Consider the following 7,303-nt stretch of genomic DNA (forward strand, 5'->3'; position numbering starts at 1 on the left):
AAGGGGTGACTAGGATCTGGCGCTGATAGGAATGAAAAATGTCACAGTCTCTTGGGAAAATAACTGGCAGTTTCTTGTAAAGTTAAATGGACATCTACCAATGACTTAGCCATTATACTTCCAGGTATTTATCCAAGAAAAAAATTAAATACATATATATATATATATATATATATATATATATATATATCCCACCCCCACCCCAGGTAGGCGCTGAGCCACACACCTGTAATCATAGTGCCTCATGAGGGTGAGACAGGAGGAGGATAGCAAGTTTCAGGCCAGCCTCAGCAACTTAGCAATGCCCTGTCAAACAGGCAAGTCGGGGGCAGAGCACCCCTGGGTTCAATCCTTTATACCCCAAATTAATTAATTAGATTTAAAAATAAAAATAAAGGAAAGACCCCCAAAGACTTTTATATAAATATTCTTAGCAGCTTTCTACATAGTGGCCCAAAACCTAGAAGCAAGCAAAATGTCCATCAACAAGTAAATGCTAAAGAAATTGTGTTCCTTCCATGTCATGTAATTCTCAGCAATAAAAGGAATGAACTAGGGGCAGGGAGACTAGGGAAAGGGGAAGTACTGGAGAGTGATATCAACCAGTCTATTGTTATATCCTGTGCATGTATGAATATGTAACAATGCCTCCTACCATATGGACAATTAAAATGAATCAATTTAAAAAAAAATGAAATGAAAGGAATGAACTACTGATACATTCAGCTAGGATGGATCTAAAAACAAAAGCATGCTAGGGCTGGGCATGGTGGCACACGCCTGCAATCCCAGCAGTGGAGAGGCTGAGGCAGGAGGATCACAAGTTCAAAGCCAGCTTCAGCAACTTATCGAGGCTCTAAGGAACTCAGCAAGACCCTATTTTTAAAAAAATGGGCTGGGGAGGTGGCTCAGTGGTTAAGCTCTTCTGGGTTCAATTCCACAGCACCAAAAAAGAAAAAGCTTGCTGGGCTCCATGGTGCACACCTCGAATCCCACCAGCTTGGGACGCTGAGGAAAGAGGATGGCAAGTTCAAGGCCTGTCTAGGCAATTAGCAAGACCCTGTGTCAAGATAAGATAAAAAAGGCTGAAGATGTATGTAGCTCTGTGGTACAGCACGATGGGTTCAAACTTCAGCACCAAAATAAGGACAATAATGCCCAGTGAAAGAGATCAGACACTTGTTCCATAAAATTCTAGAACACATAATCAACTTAAGATAGCAGAGCATACCCCTCAGTAAAAATTTTAAAATGTGGCATATATACACACATGGAATATTACTCAGCAATAAAAGAGAATAAGATCATGGCATTTGCAGGTAAATGATGGCGTTGGAGAAAATAATGCTAAGTGAGCCAATCCCAAAAAACCAAATGCTGAATGTTTTCTCTGATATAAGGTGACCGACCCATAATGGCATAGGGAGGGGGAGCATGGGAGGAATAGAGGAACTCTAGATGGTGCAGAGGGATGGGAGGGGAAGGGAGGGGGCAGGGGGTTAGTAATGATGGTGGAATGTGATGGACATCATTATCCAAAGTACAGGGGGTTAGCAATGATGGTGGAATGTGATGGACATCATTATCCAAAGTACGTGTATGAAGACATGAATTGGTTTGAACATACTTTATATACAAACAGAAATATGAAAAATTGTGCTCTATATGTGTAATAAGAATTGTGATGCATTCCACTTCATGTATTTAAAAAATAAAATCAAAAATTAAATATTAAAATAAAACAAAACAAAACTTTTAACTGATCAAAAAAAACAAAACAAAACAAGATAGCAGAGCCTAGATTATGGTTTGCCTTCAGCGGCAGTAGCCGCTGGCAGAGGAGCTTCCGGTGACGGAAAACAGAAGTGTGGTTTCCACAGGTGGTTCAGTGTGTGAAAACTTGACTTCTGCCCTTTCTCAGTGTATGTTTCATTTTTAAAATGGAAAAATTTAAATAGTTCCTGAGAGGGCTGGGGTGTAGCTCAGGGGTAAAGCGTTTGCTTAGCATGTGTGAGGCCCTGGGTCCAATCCCTAGCATGGGGGGAGGGGAGGAAGTGGTTTGGCAGGTTATAATAGGACTGAATGTTTATATAGAGCTTACTCAGCATTAGGCAAGGTATTAAGTGCTTCACATTAAATCTTCGTGACCACTTTCCAGTGAGGGAAAGTGACACAGGGAGGTTAAGCAATTGACTCACAGTCACACTGTGAACATGCAATTGTATAAGGATTTGAACCCTCACAGTTGGATTCCAAGACCCCCAGACACGCTCCACCCCCATTCCCTGTCATATCCCTTTTGCATAGCCTAGCTAGGCTCCTAGCTTGTATTGTTGAGTAAAACTAGCAAGTTACACCACGTAGTCACTTAGTCCAACATGATATGGGGAAAAGAGAGGGAGAGAAGAACAATAATCAGGAACCTCACCACACACGCACACACGCACACACACACACATGGAGCCAGAGAAAGATCTGGACAGTCCTCAGTTAACAGAGGGACCAGGATGGTGGGGTGGTAATCAAAGGGGATTGCTTTCTCTATAACATTCTCTAAGATAAAGTATTCATCTGTTTCTGGGGTAGGTAAAAACTCTATTGCAAAATAGAACTTTAAATAAGTCAGTCACAAAGGTCCCTAGAGTCCTCACATGCATGGAGACAGAAGGCCAATGGTGGGTGCCTGAGGCTGGAGGGGGAGGATGGAGAGTTACTGTTTACTGGGTTCAGTTTCAATTTGAGGAGATGAGAAAGTTCTGGAAACAGATGGTGGTGATGCTTGCATCAGGAGTGTGTTCCATGCCACTTAAAAAGGGTTCGAGGGACTGGGGCTGGGGCTCAGCGGTAGAGCACTCAACTAGCGTGTGCGAGGCCCTGGGTTCGATCCTCAGCACCACATAAAAATAATTAAGTAAAATAAAGGCATGTGTCCAACTACAACTAAAAAATAAATATAAAAAAGAAATGGTTTGAGGGCTGGGGTTGTGGCTCAGTGGTAGAGCTCTTGCCTAGCACGTGTGAGGCCCTGGGTTCCATCCCCAGCACCACATAAAAATAAACAAATAAAAATAAAGATATTGTGTCTAGGGACTGGGGAAGTGGCTCAAGTGGTAGCATGCTCGCCTGGCATGCGTGTGGCCCGGGTTCGATCCTCAGCACCACATACCAACAAAGATGTTGTGTCCGCCAAAAAACTAAAAGTAAATATTAAAATTCTAAAAAAAAAAAAAAAAAAAAAAAAAACCACACTAAAAAAAAAAAAAAAAGATATTGTGTCTATCTACAACTTTTTTTTTTAAATGGTTCAAGCTGGGTGCAGTGGCACATGCCTGTCATCCCAGTAGCTTGGAAGGCTGAGACAGGAGAATCGCGAGTTCAAAGCCAGCTTCAGCAATAGGTGAGGCGCCAAGCAATTTGGTGAGACCCTGTCTCTAAATAAGATGCAAAATAGGGCTGGGGAGGTGGCTCTAGTGGCTGAGTGACCCTGAGTTCAATCCCTGGTACCAAAACCAAGCAAATAAATAAATAATAAAAATGGCTTGAATGACACATTTTTGTTATATTTTGCCACCATAAAAAGTTTTAAATTGACTTCAAAATATTAGGTGCAACAGGGCTGTGAGGGTAGCACTAGGCACTGGGAAAGCACAGAGCAGGGATCCGCCCCAGACAGGGGTGGGCAGTCAGAAAAATCTCTGAGAGCGGAGTGCAGAGGGACAGTGGGTAAAGAAAGCAAAACGGGGTGGGGGGGGAGTTTGCAAGCAGGGGTCAGGGGTCAGGACCTGAAGAAAGAGCGTAAGAAGGGGGAGAGAGAGGAACTAAAACTAGGGAAGTCACTGTGTCTGGGGCAAGGAGTTCAAGTGGTGCCATGTGGCTGAGGTCAGCAGGGTGGGGTTGTGCCAGATAGGGCAGCTCCAGGGTAATGGGGAGCCATGGTGGGTGGGGGAGTGAGTGAGGGCCCTAGCAACTGTGAGTTTCAGAGAGATGCCTTCAGTGGTTGGAGAAGGGAATGAGAATGGAGCTGGAGGCAGGTCCCTGAGGGAGGATGCCCACATTGGGGAGGAACTGGGACAAGGCTATACAGCCTCTGGGGGACGGGGGTGGTTGTATCTAAGGCAGGGCAGGCTGGGCAGAGCCAGAACACAGAGCTGTTCTGTTCTCTGACCCCGCTGAAGCTTTTGGGCTCATGAATTTTTCAGCCAAACAAACCTTGAGTTTCGGATTCCAGGGCGCTGGGCCCAGGCTTTCGGGTTCTCTATACAGTCTGAAAACATCTCAGGGCCCCAGGAGAGGGATTCTTTCAAGGTTCGATGATTCTTAGGCTGGGGAGGGGGCCTGGAAGGGCCTGCCTCCCTGGGGTGGCCCTCTTAGCAGTGGCTGGTAGGAATACAGAGCACCCCCACCCTCGCTCCTTTGGGCAGAGGCAGCATAGAATCTCAGGCTTAGGCTTGGAAGAGCTGGAATTCCAGTTGGATGACTTTGTGCAGGTCACTTATCTTCTCTGAGCCTCAGCTTCCCTCTGTCAAGTGAAGATAATGGCCTTCCCTAAACCAAAGTGTTTTCTTGAGGGTCCCTGCTTGGGAGGTGTTCAGGGCAGTGCCTGCATATAATGTGCACCCTTTGGGCCGTAGGTAGCGTTACTAACAGAAATGCTCCTCTCTGTCAAGTCAGCAAAGCCATCAGCAGCTTTGGTTGAACCAGGCTCCAGCTTCAAATTCCGGCTTAACAACCTCCTTGCGGTGTGGCCTTGAGCAAGTGGCTTGACCTCTCTGTTGTGCTGATGATATGAACAAAAAACTGTGTCAGATGATAAGCTCTTAATAAATGTGCAATACTGCTGTCTTGTTGGAGATGTTAGATTGGAGAGGGAAAAGGAGTCGGGGAGGAGGCCTGATAATTGTTGCCTTTTCAATTTCTTCCCTGAAGTCCCCACTCTCTGGGGCTAATAAAGGTCTGGGGCTGGGATAGAGGAAGGAAAGATGAGACCTGGGCTGGCTCAGGCCATAGTGCATCTGAGGTAGGTTAAGGTTTAGTTTCTCTTTCTTTTCTCCACCCTCCCCCAAACTGACCCACAGTGAATCAAGATCACAGAAAGCCCTAGGGTGGATCCTAGGTCCTCAACTGCTGATGTTCTTGGGGCATCATTGCATCGAACAGTCCAAGGAAAGGGCACATGACTATTATGTCCATTTGGGGGGGTGGGTAACTAGGGATTGAGCCCAGAGATGCTTAAGCACTATATCCCCAGCCCCCTTTAAAAAAATTTTTTTTTATATATAGTTGTAGATGAACAGTATGCCTTTATTTTATTTATTTATTTTCTTTCTTTTTGTGGTGCTGGGGGTTGAAACCAGGGCCTTGTGTGTTTTTGAGGCAAGCACTCTACCAACTGAGCTATGTCCCCAGCCCTTACTTATTTATTTTATGTGGTGCTAAGGATCGAACTCAGTGCCTCACACATGCTAGGCAAATGCTCTGCCACTGAGCTACAGCCCCATCCCCATCCCCAGCCCTTTTATTTTTGAAACAGGGTCTCTCTAATTTGCTGGAACTGAACTTGAACTTGCCATCCTTCTGCCTCAACCTCCTGAGTTACTGGGATTACAGGTATGAGCCACCACACCCAGGTTCATTATGTCCATTTAATAGAGGGGAAACTGAGTTACAGTGATGTGATCACAAAAATGTTGTACAACATTTTTAGCACACAGGATCGTATGAGATCAGGTGTAGAATTTACTGCCTTTAGCCACATCATGTCAACAATCAAAAAGTTTTGAATTTTGAGTTGGGTACAGTGCCACATGACTGTAATCTTAGAGCACTGGGGGGTGGGGGTGGGGGGCTGAGATGGAAGGATCACAAGTTCAAAGTCATCCTCAGTCTCCACAAGGCACTAAGCAACTCAGTGAGACCCTGTCTCTAAATAAAATATGAAATAGTGCTGGGGATGTGGCTCAGTGGTTGAGCACCTCTGTGTTCAATCCCCAGTACCACCCCCGCCAAAAAGAAAAAGAGAAAAAGTTTTGGATTTTGGAGTTGGTGATGGTTTATTTATTTTTCTTTTTCTTTTTTCTTTTTTTCTTTCTTTTTTTTTTTTTTTGTACTGGGGATTGAGCCCAGGGCTGTGGGCATACTTACTGAGCAACACCCCCAGCTCAAATTTTGGAGCATTTCTGACTTCATATTTTCAGATTAGGGATGCTCTACCTAAATAATCAGACGATGGATGTTGTGTCAGCTACATCCCAGGCAGTGTTTCAACACCAGGTTGCATAAAATAACTCACTTAATTGGTACCCTAAGTTAATGAGGAAAGCAGAATGATTAGCCCCATCTCCTAGATGGGCAAGCTGAAATCCAGGAAGGTACAAAGGGAAGATTCAAACACAGGCAGCCAGCTCCAGAGTCCTGGTGTTTCACCAGCACAAAGGGCAACAAAAACTTTGCTACAGCCAGCACCAGGCGGTGAGGGGGCGGGGCAGAGGCAGGAGGATGCAAGTTCCTGGCCAGCCTGAGCATTTAGTGAGAATCTGTCTCAAAATAAAAAATAAAGTCGGGTGCGGTGGGGCAAGCCTGTAATCCCAGCGGTTTGGGAGGCTGAATCAGGAGGATCTGGAGTTCAAAGCCAGCCTCAGCAACAGTGAGGCGCTAAGCAACTCAGTGAGACCCTGTCTTTAAATAAAATACAAAATAGGGCTGGAGATGTGGCTCAGTGGTCGAGGGCCCCAAGTTAAGTCCCCAGTACCGACCTCCGCAAACAAACAAATAAATAAATAAAAATAAAAAGGGCAGGAGTTTTAGCTCAGTGCTAGAGCGCCCCCTGGTGTCAATCCCCGTTACTGGGGGAAAATTATGGTGACGGGTAAAGTTCAGGGGTGGAGAAGCTAGCTTCCCCAGCATGATCCAGGACCTGGGTCCCATCTCCAACACTGAAAAAACAAACAAGGAAAAAAAAAAAATCTCTGAAGTGCGATTTTGTTTTTCAGTACTGGGATTGAACCCAGGGATGCTTTACCACCAAGGTACATCTCCAGGCCATCCATCTATCTGGCAATTGGGGATTAAACCCAGGGGAGCTTTACCACCGAGCCACATCACCAGCCCTTTTCATCATTTGTTTTGAGGCAGGATCTCCCTAAATTGCTGAGGCTGGCCTGGAACTTGCAATCCTCCCTCAACCTCCAGAGTCGCTGGGTTTACAGGCATGTACCACCACGCCTGGCCTTTTATTTTTTTCTGTTTCTCTTAGGATCATCCCTTTTTCGTCTGTTTCAACCTCGTGTCTTTTGGCCTCCCTAGA

Source organism: Callospermophilus lateralis, chromosome 1, assembly GCF_048772815.1.
Source record: "Callospermophilus lateralis isolate mCalLat2 chromosome 1, mCalLat2.hap1, whole genome shotgun sequence".
Lineage (NCBI taxonomy): Eukaryota > Metazoa > Chordata > Mammalia > Rodentia > Sciuridae > Callospermophilus > Callospermophilus lateralis.